At 36.9% G+C, this 12,099-nt stretch overlaps 1 protein-coding gene across 9 annotated transcripts in view; it reads right to left on the minus strand.

The window, feature by feature from the left end:
- The window catches only part of LRRC7 (leucine rich repeat containing 7), a 524,922-nt gene that overhangs the window by 114,168 nt on the left and 398,655 nt on the right, over positions 1–12,099 (minus strand). The window lies entirely within an intron of this gene.

Below are 12,099 nucleotides of genomic sequence, written 5' to 3' on the forward strand. Positions count from 1 at the left end.
CGAATCTCAAGTAGACTCTCCACTGAGTGCAGAGCCTGATGCGGGGCTCAATCTCACGACCCCGAGATCATGACCTGAGCCGAAACCAAGGGTCAGATGCTTAACTGACTGAACCACCCGGGCACCCCTACATAGTATTTTAAAGCGTGGTAAACTCTACATAATGACCTAGGCTTTTGGTGCCTCTTGAAAGAGGGAAATCTGGCAATCCCGGGCTGTGATTCTTCCATGATGAGCAACAGAAACGGAGTAATGGGCGCTGCCTTCTCATGAACACAGTTCTGTAGTTTGTCACAATCCTTACTACTCCATGTATAGCCAGTTTTAACCCAGACTTACAACCAGAAATTGTATAAATGCACATTCATGTTTTCACCAGGGTACAAGACATTTCAATATCTGGTTTGAGGTAGCTGGGAAAGAAAGACGGCCTGTCACTGAGGGAGCACTATCTGTAGTTAAGTTGTCATTGATGTTGTTGTTAATATTATTACACTGTTATTACCATTCACATCATCATTATTACTGTAATAGGAAGGAACCCCCAAGTGTGAGGATCTTGCTGTTGTAAAGGGAAGAATGAATTAGAGTTAGTGGGAGTTAGAGCTGTAGCATCAGCTTCCTTTCTTTATGTCTTGGAACTAGTTGGCTGGAATGCAATTTATTGCCATCATTTAGTTAATGGGTAAACACAGAAATTAAGCATATAGGTTTTAAGTCAATTAGAATGGATTTGTGCCTCAGCTCTGTCACTTACTAGATAGATGTGTTATCTTGGGTATCAAACAATAAAACAACGACTACAGCTCAAAAACCAAAGCTGATTTTATTTACCTACCAGGCAAAGGAACATACCAGGGAAGAAATTCACTGAGTAGTGCTCCGACGGGGAAGAGTCAGTGCCAAGAGGGGGTGGTCACAGTGGAATACGCCCATTAAAGATTAAACGTTTGCATTATGGAGAGGGTGGAATGAATTCACAAGTCTGTGTACAGTTAAGTAAATCAAGTCCCATTAACCATGGGTCAGGAAAGAATAATTTGGTAGGTCGAGTCTGACTCTGACTAAGGTAACTCATGGTTCATGGTCCTTACCAGCTTCAACTGGTTAGAACCAGATGCAGTGAAACACGGCATGCAGCTTTGAATAGTATCTCGTAAGCAAATGCTGCTTTAGTGAACAATTCTCCTTTTACACAGACAAGGCATATAACTTTTTCTCTGAGCCTTAGTTTCTTCACATTTGCAAAGAGGATACTAATAATTCTGACAGCATCCAGTTGCTCTGAGTATTTTATGAAATACTGTTAAGAATTTAGCCCAGGACCTGCCATAAAATACATGCTCAGGAAATATTTTCTCTTTGTATTAGTGAACCCTGATAAATTCATTTCTAAATCCTTTGAGGCCCCCATATGCAGGGGTGGTTATGTCGCAGGGTGCCAGGTACGTATGGCTGTGTGTGCACGTGTGCGTGTGCGTGTGCGTGTGTGTGTGTGTGTGTGGTGTGTTGGTGGGGGCAGGAATCAATGTATGTGTGAAACCCAGTAACAGTTTGTTTCTAAAAAAAATGTCTAGCCCCGTGCCTTACGTATATAATGTACTTAATAAATTTGGTAGAATTGAATAAACCATCTGTCAATGGTTTAGGGTAATGTACTCAGCATGTGGTCATAAAAGTACTGGAGACTTTTAAAAATAAAAATTTCAGATGTATGTTCAGAGGTAGAAGTCAAAGACTTAAACAGTTCAAATATAATGGAGGTTTCTCATTTTTCCTTTCTTTTATAAAAACATTCTTTAAAATAAAAACATGTTTTGAGGTTAATCTTGACTCATAGTAAAGCAGCCCTTACTTTGCATTGTTCTGATATGAACACATTTCAGTCATCATGGTTTCATTAAATAACATTATCCCCCCATCACCAACGCTCAAACTTCTGTATATTAACTGTGAGTAACTGCATAAAACATAGATTTCACTCTTAACTCTGGGGCCCACAAATCACAGTGTAAATAGCAGATGCGCATCATGATCAGCAACTGTCACATTCCTTCTTTCTAAGGCTGTCAGCGATTTGTCTCTAAACATCTGTCATCCCGTTCAAACCACAAACAGTACATCATGCAGTTGTTTTGCCTTCTTGTCAATCAGTAGAGAGATATTATAGGTATAATAATTTAATATTTATAGCACTATTACTGTTGGAAAATGCTCTTGGTCTCCCTAATTCTCTTGGTTATTTAAATGAAAATGTGAAAACTTGCTTTTTATCACCAAGGACAACTTCATTAACCCTGCCAACGGACCAAGGAGTTATTTCAACTTTGAAAGCCTATCTTACACAGACTTTTGAATAGGCTATCAATGCTACAGCTGGAGATCATACAATGTCTTTAGCTGAGTTTTGGAAGAAATATGACATAAAGCGTACAAATGAAAATTTGCAAGCATCATGGCAGGAAGTCACAGTAAGTGATACGCGTGCATTACAACAGAACCTTACACCACACAGTGCAAACAACTTTGCAGGGCCTGGACAAACATAACTAGAGCTACCGAAGAAATAGCTGACTGTGGGGATGTTGCCTGCCACTCTTCATGGGACCCTCCCTACGCTGCCAGAGGAACTTAGACAAGTTTATTGACATAATAAACAAGCTTATTGGGCAAGCTTATTGACATAAATGAGGGAAGTGGTTGTAATGCAAAGGATGAAGATGACTTAGAGGAAGTGACACTGGTAATAAACTTCACATTAAAGGAACTCTCAGGGAGGCCCCTGGGTGGCTCAGTTGGTTAAGCGTCTGTCTTCTGCTCAGGTCATGATCCCAGGGATGTGGGATTGAGCCCCATATGGGGCTCCTGACTCAGTGGGGAGCCTGCTTCTCCCTCTCCCTCTGCCTGCCACTTCCCCTGCTTGTGCTCTCTCTCTTTCTGTCAAATAAATAAATAAAATCTTAAAAAAAAAGGGACTCTCAGGAATGTCTCATGACACTGAAAGCACAAAGGATAGAAGTTTGGAAGCCTATTTAAGCTTAAAAATACAATTCACTGATGCATAGTAAAAGGCAAAAGATTTATACGATCTGAAGATAAACCAGAGTATAATTCACTGATGCATAGGAAAGACGTTCACTCTGAATTATGATTTACCATGATGAAAAGAAGGCAAGTACTGTTCAAACTAATCTTGATAACTTCTTTTTTACAAAAAGCCCACTTTAATTCTTAATGTTCCTACTGTTTACAAAGACAGTGAACTAGATGAATAATAGTTTTACTATTTTTCCATTTCCCTATACACTTATAAACAACCATAATAGTATTTAATGTTTTAAAAAAGGTTTTAAAGACCTTCAGGCAGAACTATCATAGTTTTCCCTCATTGATTATTTTTTTAAAGATTGTAATATTTATTTATTTGACAGAGAGGGAGCAGAAGCAGGGGGAGTGGCAAAAGGAGGGGGGAGAGGGGGAAGCAGGCTCCCAACCCATGGGGGGGCTCCATGGCAGACACTTAACCGACTGACACTTAACCAGGCGCCCCTCCCTCACTGATTATTAAGACTGTTGCATGGTTTCAGCTTGAATGGTTGTTTTCACAGTCCTCCACCCCTGTGCAAAGTGAGAACTTCCTGCATTGAAAAAGACAATATTTTGACTGCACTATGGGCTGTACTGAATTAATAATTCATAGTCTGGAAGAATTTTACATCTCTGGGTTATAGAGAAAGATATTGGATGCAAAATACACACTTTTCAATGATCTCTGAAATTCAAAAGATTTAAACTCATAACATTCCAGCTGACTTTGTTGATGGCAATCTTGTTAGGAATCACTTAAGGTATTTTAATACAGGATCCTCCTTGGCGAAAACAGTTATATCACATTTACTCAGATTATCACTGGCTTTCAAAAGATAGAGCAAAATAAGTGAAATTGGTCACCAGAGAAAGAAAAATACTGTATGATCTCACTGGTATGTGGAACCTAAAACAAAACGAAACAGCTTATAGATACAGAGAACCAACTGGCACTTGCCAGAAGTGAGGATAGGGGATGGGAGAAATGGGTGAATGTGGTCCAAAGGTACAGACTTCCAGTTACAAAATAAATAAGCCATGTGGATATAATGTCCTGCATGGTGACTATAGTTAACAATACTGTATGTATTGCATATTTTAAAGTTGTTAAGAGAATAGATCTTAGAAGTTCTCATCACAAGCAAAAAATTTTTTTGTAACTATGTATGGTGATGAATGCTACTAGACTTACTATAGTCATCATTTCATAATATATACAAATATTGAATCATTACGTTGTACATCTGAAACTAATATAATGTTATGTCAGTTATAGCTTAATAAAAATACGTTCATTATACTTTTTGCAAAAAAAAAGATAGACCAAAATTTCCTCCCTTTATTTTTAGAATTGTTATCTGTAGTCTATAATTGAACACATTAAAAGGAAAAACAAACTGCAAAGAAAGTGTAAAATACTTTAAAGCAGTGCTTCCCAAACTTCAGAGTGCCTATGAATCACCAAGAGAACTTATTAAAATGCAAACTCAGAGTCAGCGGTTGGGGTGGGCCTAGATCCTGCATTTATAACAAGTTCATAGGTGATGTAAATGCTGCTGGTCGTAGGACCACACACTGAGTTAGTTGTAAGGATTTAAATAAAGTCCCTGCAAATATTTCAAGACTATCATTTAAACACACACACAAAATGACATGCTCATAAAAGCTAAAATCTATATTAAATATTACAAGAGTTGTGCTCAGTATAGCTTTGCCTTAGTTCACACGTTAGAACTACTACTAAAGTAGGCTACTGAGGGTTGTAATGCTTGAAATTAAACAAAAATAATAGTATTGACTTAATTTTCTAAAAATAGTCTCTACATTTTTCTCTAGTTTGGTCTTCATGAATTAGTTTTGGCTGGGAAGATATTACTGTATCATTAACCCTCAATTACCTAGCTAATCAGTAAGAGAGATGGTGAATATATTACATGGATAATCTATAATTTCACTTTAACATCATTCATAACTATTAGAAACCATTAGATACTATTAAATGTTCTATTAACGTAGATGCTAACAAACATAAAAATAAATGGCTTTGGGCTTCATTTTCTTTGTTCAGTTTTAATTCAATAGAAATAATGTAATTCAGTGGAAAATATTCAGACAGGCTTGGGTTCTAATTCTAGTGTGACCACTTAATAGCTGAGTGACTTCTGTCTATGATTAATCCCTGTTTTCTCATCTGTAAAATTGGTTGATAATGCCTAATACTGAGAGTTTCAAAGAGGATTAAATGTATGTTAAGTCCCTGGTATATATATGACACTTCAATAAAATGACCTGTTTCAAGGTGGAGAGTACCCTGAAAAAAAATCTTGAATAATATTTCTGAAATATGTAAAAGTTATCCTGTGATATTCCTTTTAAAATGCATTGTTGCATATAAACAAAACCTTCTAGTAGACAAAATGTAAAACTACCTGCAATTGATTAGTAAGGCATTGGAGGTAGACAAATTTAAGATGATGTGTAGAATTTAATTGTATTTGCAAAGGTTTAGTAGAAAGGGATATATAGGTATAAGTTGGAGATATTGTGGGTTTGGTTCCAGACCACCAAAACAAAATGAATGTCACAATAAGGTGAGTCAAATGAATATTTTGGTTTTCCTATAATATTTGGTACATGTAAAAGTTATGTTTATACTATACTACAGTGTAATATTAAGTGTACAATAGCATTATGTCTAAAAATGTACATATTCTAAATTTTTTTTTTTTGCTATAAAATACTAACCATCGTCTGAGCTTTCAGTGAGTCATAATCCTTTTGCTGTGGAGGGTCTTGGCTTGATGTTGATGGCAGCTGACTGATCAGGGTGGTGGTTGCTGAAGGTTTTTGTAAACTTTCTTAAAATAAGACTACAATGAAGTTTGCCATATCAGTTTACTCTTCCCTTCACGAACCATTTTTCTGTAACATGTGATGCTGTTTGTTAGCATTTTACATACAGTAGAACTTCTTTCAAAATTGGAGTCAGTCCTCTCAACCCCTGCTGCTGCTTCATCAATTAAGTTTATGTAATATCCTTTGTTGTCATTTCAACAATCTTCACAGCATCTTCACCAAGAGTAGATTCCATCTCAAGAAACCAGTCTCTGCTCATTCGTAAGAGGCAACTCCTCATCTACTGGATGTTTTATCATGAGATGCAGCACTTCCATCATATCTTCAGGCTCCACTTCTAATTCTAATTCTCTTGCAATTTCTACTACATCTGCAGTTACTTCTCCACCGAATTCTTGAACCCCTAGAAGTCATCCATGAGGGTTGCAATCAACTTCTTCCAAACTCATGTTAATCTTAATATTTTGACTTCTTCCCATGTATTACAAATGTTCTTAGTGACATCTAGAATGATGAATCCTTTCCAGGAGGGTTTCAATTTACTTTTCCCAGATCTATCAGAGGCATAACTATCTATAGCAAGTATAGCCTTACAAATTGTATTTCTTAAATAATAAGACTTAAAAGTGAAAATGACTCTTGGATCTATGGGCTACAGAATGATATTGTGTTAGCAGGCATGAAAACAGATCAATTTCATTGTACATCTCCATCAGAGCTCTTGGGTGAAAGGGCGCATTGCCAATGAATGAGCACTAATATTTTGAAAGGAATCTTTTTTCCTAAGCAGTAGGTCTCTAAAGTGGGCTTAAAATATTCAGTAGATCGTTTTGTAAATAGATGTGCTCTCATCCATTTATAGAGCACAGGCAGAGGAGATTTAGCAAAACTCTTAAGGGTCCTAAGATTTTTGGAATGGTAAATGAGCACTGGCTTCAACTTAAAAATCACCAGCTAGGGGTGCCTGGGTGGCTCAGTCAGTAAGCATCCAACTCTTGATTTCAGCGCAGGTCATGATCTTGGGGTTGTGGGATTGAGCTCTGCCTTGGGCTCCACACTCAGCAGGGCGTCTGCTTCTCTCCCTCTCCCTCTGCTCCTCCCCTGACTCTGTGTATGTGTGTGCCTGTGCATGCACACTTGTGCTCTCTCTCTCTCTCAAATAAATAAATAAATCTTTAAAGATTATAGTATTATAGTATTTTTTTTAAGTGAACATTATACAAATGAACATTATACTATAGTATTATAGTATTTTTTTTAAGTGAACATTTTTAAGTGATTATAGTATTTTTTTTAAGTGAACATTTCTACAACCTATGAGTAAAAAAAGCTTTGCTCATTGCAAAAGAACACTGAAAAATCTTTAAAGATTTATTTATTTATTTGAGAGAGAGAATGAGATAGAGAGAGAGAGCATGAGAGGGGGGAGGGTCAGAGAGAGAAGCAGACTCGCTGCTGAGCAGGGAGCCCGACGTGGGACTCGATCCCAGGACTCCAGGATCATGACCTGAGCCGAAGGCAGTCGCTTAACCAACTGAGCCACCCAGGCGCCCCAATAAATAAATCTTTAAAAAAAAAATAAATAAATCACCAGCTGCATTAACTCCTAACAAGAAAGTCAGCCTGTCCTTTGAAACTTTGAAGCCACACATTAACTTCTCTTCTCTAGCTGTGAAAGTCCTAGGTGGCATCTTCATCCAAGAGAAGGCTGTTTCATCTATATTGAAAATCTATTGTTTAGTGTAGCCACCTTCATTATTATAGTTAGATTTTCTGGATAACTTACTGTAGCTTCTAAATCAGCACTTGCTGCTTTACCTTGCACTTTTATGTTATGGAAATAGCTTCTTTCCTTAAACCTCATGTACCAACTCTGCTAGCTTCCAACTTTTCTTCTGTACCTTCCTCACCTCTCTCAACCTACAAAGAATTGAAGAGATTTTTGCTCTGGATTAGGCATTGTTGGGGAAGGGAATATTGGGGCTGGTTTGATCTAACCAGACCATGAAAACTTTTTCCATATCAGCTATAAGACCGTTTTGTGTTCCTATCATTCATGTGTTCACTGGAGTAGCAGTTTTAATTTCCTCAAAGAACTTTTCATTGGCATTCACAACTTGGCTGTTCAGCACAAGAGGCCTTGCTTTTGGCCTATCTTGGATTTTGACTTGTCTTCCTCACTAAACTAAATCATTTCTAGCTTTTGATTTAAAGTGTGACATGTGTAATTCTTTCTTTCACTTGAACACTTAGAGACTGCTGTAGGGTTAATATTTGGCCTAATTTCAATATTGTTGTGTCTTGGCAAATAAGGAAGGCCGAGGAGAGGGAGGAAAATGGGGGAACAGCTGGTTGGTAGACCAGTTTGAACAAAAATGACATTTACAGATAAATTTGCTGTCTTGCATAGGTGCAGTTCATGGTGCCCCTAAACAATTACAGTAGTAACGTCAAAGATCACTGATCACAGATCACCATAACAAATATAATAATGACAAAAATGTTTGAATTATTGTGAGAATTACCAAAATGAGACATAGAGACATGAAGTGACCAAATGCTGTTGGAAAAATGGCACTGATAATGTTGCTCAGTGCAAGGTTACCACAAACCTTCAATTTGTAAAAAGAACTCAGTATCCGTGAAATACAATAAAATGAGGTATGTCTGTAATAACTAAAGAGAGATACATAAAACTTGTTTGGAAAAGGCAAGTTGCTTAAATAGCTACTGCCTGAAAGCATCAGGATATCCCCAGAGTTAAGAGACCAAACTGCAGCCAGCCAGCTGGGATTGGAGTCTGGACTGGAACAATAAGTAGCAGCAATATCCTTGTCAAGTTACTTAATTACTCTGTACCTTAGTTTCATCACTGGGCACAAGAGGGTTATAACAGTAGTTAACCATGTGTTACAAGGGCTAAATACAGGTAAAACACTTAGGATGGGCCCATAATGAATGCTAAGCAACTTTTGCTATTATCCTTATTTTCAGAGATTGTAAAATCAATTTCATTTAATGTAGGCAAAGAATCAAGTTTTAGACTCTATCCTTAATTTTGTCATTAATATTAGGTAAGTCACTTGTGCTGCTTCTAAACAATGCAAGGAATTAACAAAACTGAAACTAATTCTTTTCTGTAATGTTTACTCAATGAAACTCACCCAGTTTTTGTACTAAATCCTATAGTCTAAGGTGAATTCAGTCAAATCATGGTGGAAACAGCATTTGTTGGGAATAGTCAATCATTTAGAGCTTTTACCCATGAAACATCTATGTTGACTGATTTTGAACAGAGTTACCATCATTGTCAAGACAATATACTTTTCATTTGACCCAATTTTCCCATTCTTCCAAAGTAATCACTGATCTTTCCCTTCCTTTGGATTCTTTAGGAAGTTAATTAGGTTGATTGAAAAGAATATCTGTAATTTTTTTTTTTATTATAGGAGAAAAGCACCACCCAAATGTAAAATTCTATTCAGAAGTATTTTTTTTAAGTGAACATTTCTACAACCTATGAGTAAAAAAAGCTTTGCTCATTGCAAAAGAACACTGAAAAAAGATTCTAAATGCTTCAAGATAGGATACTGAAAGATTTTTTAACCAACCAAAATATAGAAACATTTAATTTATGCTGCATGTGTAATTTGGCCACAACTCATAAATGGTCACAGTCCTAAATTATCAAGGCAGGGAGTGAAGGAGAAAATAGGCAGTAGAAGACAATGGCTTTTAAATGGAAATCATTGCTGGTTTTGTACCTTAACTGAAATCTTATACAATCAGTGAAGTTTCATTTGATCATTTCTCTGTACCTTTTTCAATAACTTTACTTTTTCTATAAGGATCACTCTATCACTTTGGGAAATACATTACAATCTTTTTCTTTTGTGTTTTAAATTTCTCTCTCTAGGTCCTTAGACGTTACAACAAAATACTATGATTCCAAAGGCTTATTCTTGAGGACTCTGCCAAAAAGCTCAGAAACAATTTCAAACAGTGCTTTTCTTGAGAGTATATTTTGTAAGTTTAAAATATGTATGTCACGGACTAAATGTTTGTGTCCCCTCTCCCAATTCATATGTTAAAGCCTTAACCTCCAGTGTGACAGTATTTGGATATGGGCCTTTGGGAGGTAATTAGGGTTAGATGAAGTCATTGAGGATGGGGCCTTCATAATGGGATCGGTGCCCTTATAAGAAGAGACACTAGAGAACTAGTCTGTCTGTCTCTCTCTCTCTCTGTATACATAAAGAAAAGATTATGTGAGCACATTGAAAGATGGTAGCTGCTTGTAAGCCGAAAGAGGAGTCCTCAGAATGAAATCTACTTGCCACCACCTTGATCTTGGACTTCCCAGCCCCCAGAAATGTGATATACAAATTTGTGTTTTTTAAGCTGCCTAGTCTGTGATATTTAATTATGAGCAGACTAAGACAGTATATTATTATATTTGAAAATCAATATAAAACATTTTTCTTTTTAAACACTGGATGTTTATTCATGTTATATTACTAATCCTCACACAAATGAACATAAACAACAATAAATAAATGTCTTTTTAATTATTGCTATTCAGGACTATTATAATTTATTGAAAGCTATCCACCACTAAGTCTCACAACAACCTCTGAGGTGAATTATTTTTTCCATTTTTCAGATGAGAAAACTGCAATTCGGAGATGTGAAGTGACATGTTCATGGTTCATTAGTTAAGGAGTGGAGAAGCCAGGATTGAAATCTGTCTAGTTCCAAGCTTGCAAACATTCCCCTCTGCCATACTGCTCAGGTGCACACAATGAAGGAGATTAAACATACTCAAGACATGATCCCAGACTTAAGGAGCCTATATTCTAGTTGGTAAGAAAAGGCAAAATAATGGACAAGTTAAATGATGATACAAAAGATAAATAAGAAACTGATGTAAGAAATGGAAAAATATCACAAGTTAGAATGTTCTCTAACTTGTATACAAAGTTCCCAAAACTTATCTGTCCATGAAACTTATCTTTGCGTCATACTTATTAAAATCCCAAGTAATGGGCGCCTGGGTGGCTCAGTCGTTAAGCGTCTGCCTTCAGCTCAGGTCATGATCCCAGGGTCCTGGGATCGAGTCCCACATCGGGCTCCCTGCTCTGCGGGAAGCCTGCTTCTCCTTCTCCCACTCCCCCTGCTTGTGTTCCTGCTCTCGCTATCTCTCTCTCTGTTAAATAAATAAATAAAATCTTAAAAAAAAAAAATCCCAAGTAATAATTGTTTTGAGAAATATAATTCAGAAAATGCTCGTCTACTTTGTAGGTGTACTATGACTTTTAATTTAGAGGAGGAAGCTGCAGTGATCTGGGTGGATAGAAGAGAGAAGAGAGAATTAAGTTGTAAAAACAGTAAACATATTTCTTGAATCCAAATCCCAGAAATGCAAATTAACTAAGTCAATAATTTTTTTTACTTTATCAAACTTTTTTTGAAAACATTTGTTGAATATGTAGCACTTTCTATTTATTAATACATTTAATCCTCACAACATTCTTATGAGGTAGGCATTATTATTATGATTTCCATTTTATGAGGAGGGATCTAAGGCTCTGTGACCCAATAGCAAATCAAAGAGCCAGAGTTTGAACCCAGAAGGTCTGGCTCCAGAGCCAAAGCAACCAACCACTATGGTAAACTTCCTCTCTAAAGCAGCTTCATTTTAAACTTCCTCTCTAAAGCAGCATTTCAGGTAATTCTGATACAGGCACAATAGATTAGGGTTTGAGACGGTAGCTGATAGCTGAAAGCTGAATCTAGATAGTTGTTCTCAAACTTTAGCATGCATCAGAATCCCCTCAAGGGCTTGTTTACACAGAGATTGCCAGCCCAATGCCAAAGTTTCTCATTCAGTAGTTCGGGGTTGTCTCTCATTCAGTAGATCGGGGTTGTCTCAGAATGTGCATTGCTAACAAGTTCCCAGTTGAAGCTGCTGCTGCTGATCAGACAACCAAATGCTGAGAACCACTGGTTTAGATGAGACAATGGAAAAACTTGAATATTGTGTAAAAGAATTTGGGTTTTATCTACTGAAAGGTGTGTGTGTGTGTGTGTGTGTGTGTGTGTGTGTTTATGTGTGTGTGCACATGCGTGTGTGGTTGTGTCTGTGTGTCTACGTGT

Source organism: Halichoerus grypus, chromosome 5 (genome assembly GCF_964656455.1).
Source record: "Halichoerus grypus chromosome 5, mHalGry1.hap1.1, whole genome shotgun sequence".
In the NCBI taxonomy this organism is placed as follows: Eukaryota; Metazoa; Chordata; class Mammalia; order Carnivora; family Phocidae; genus Halichoerus; species Halichoerus grypus.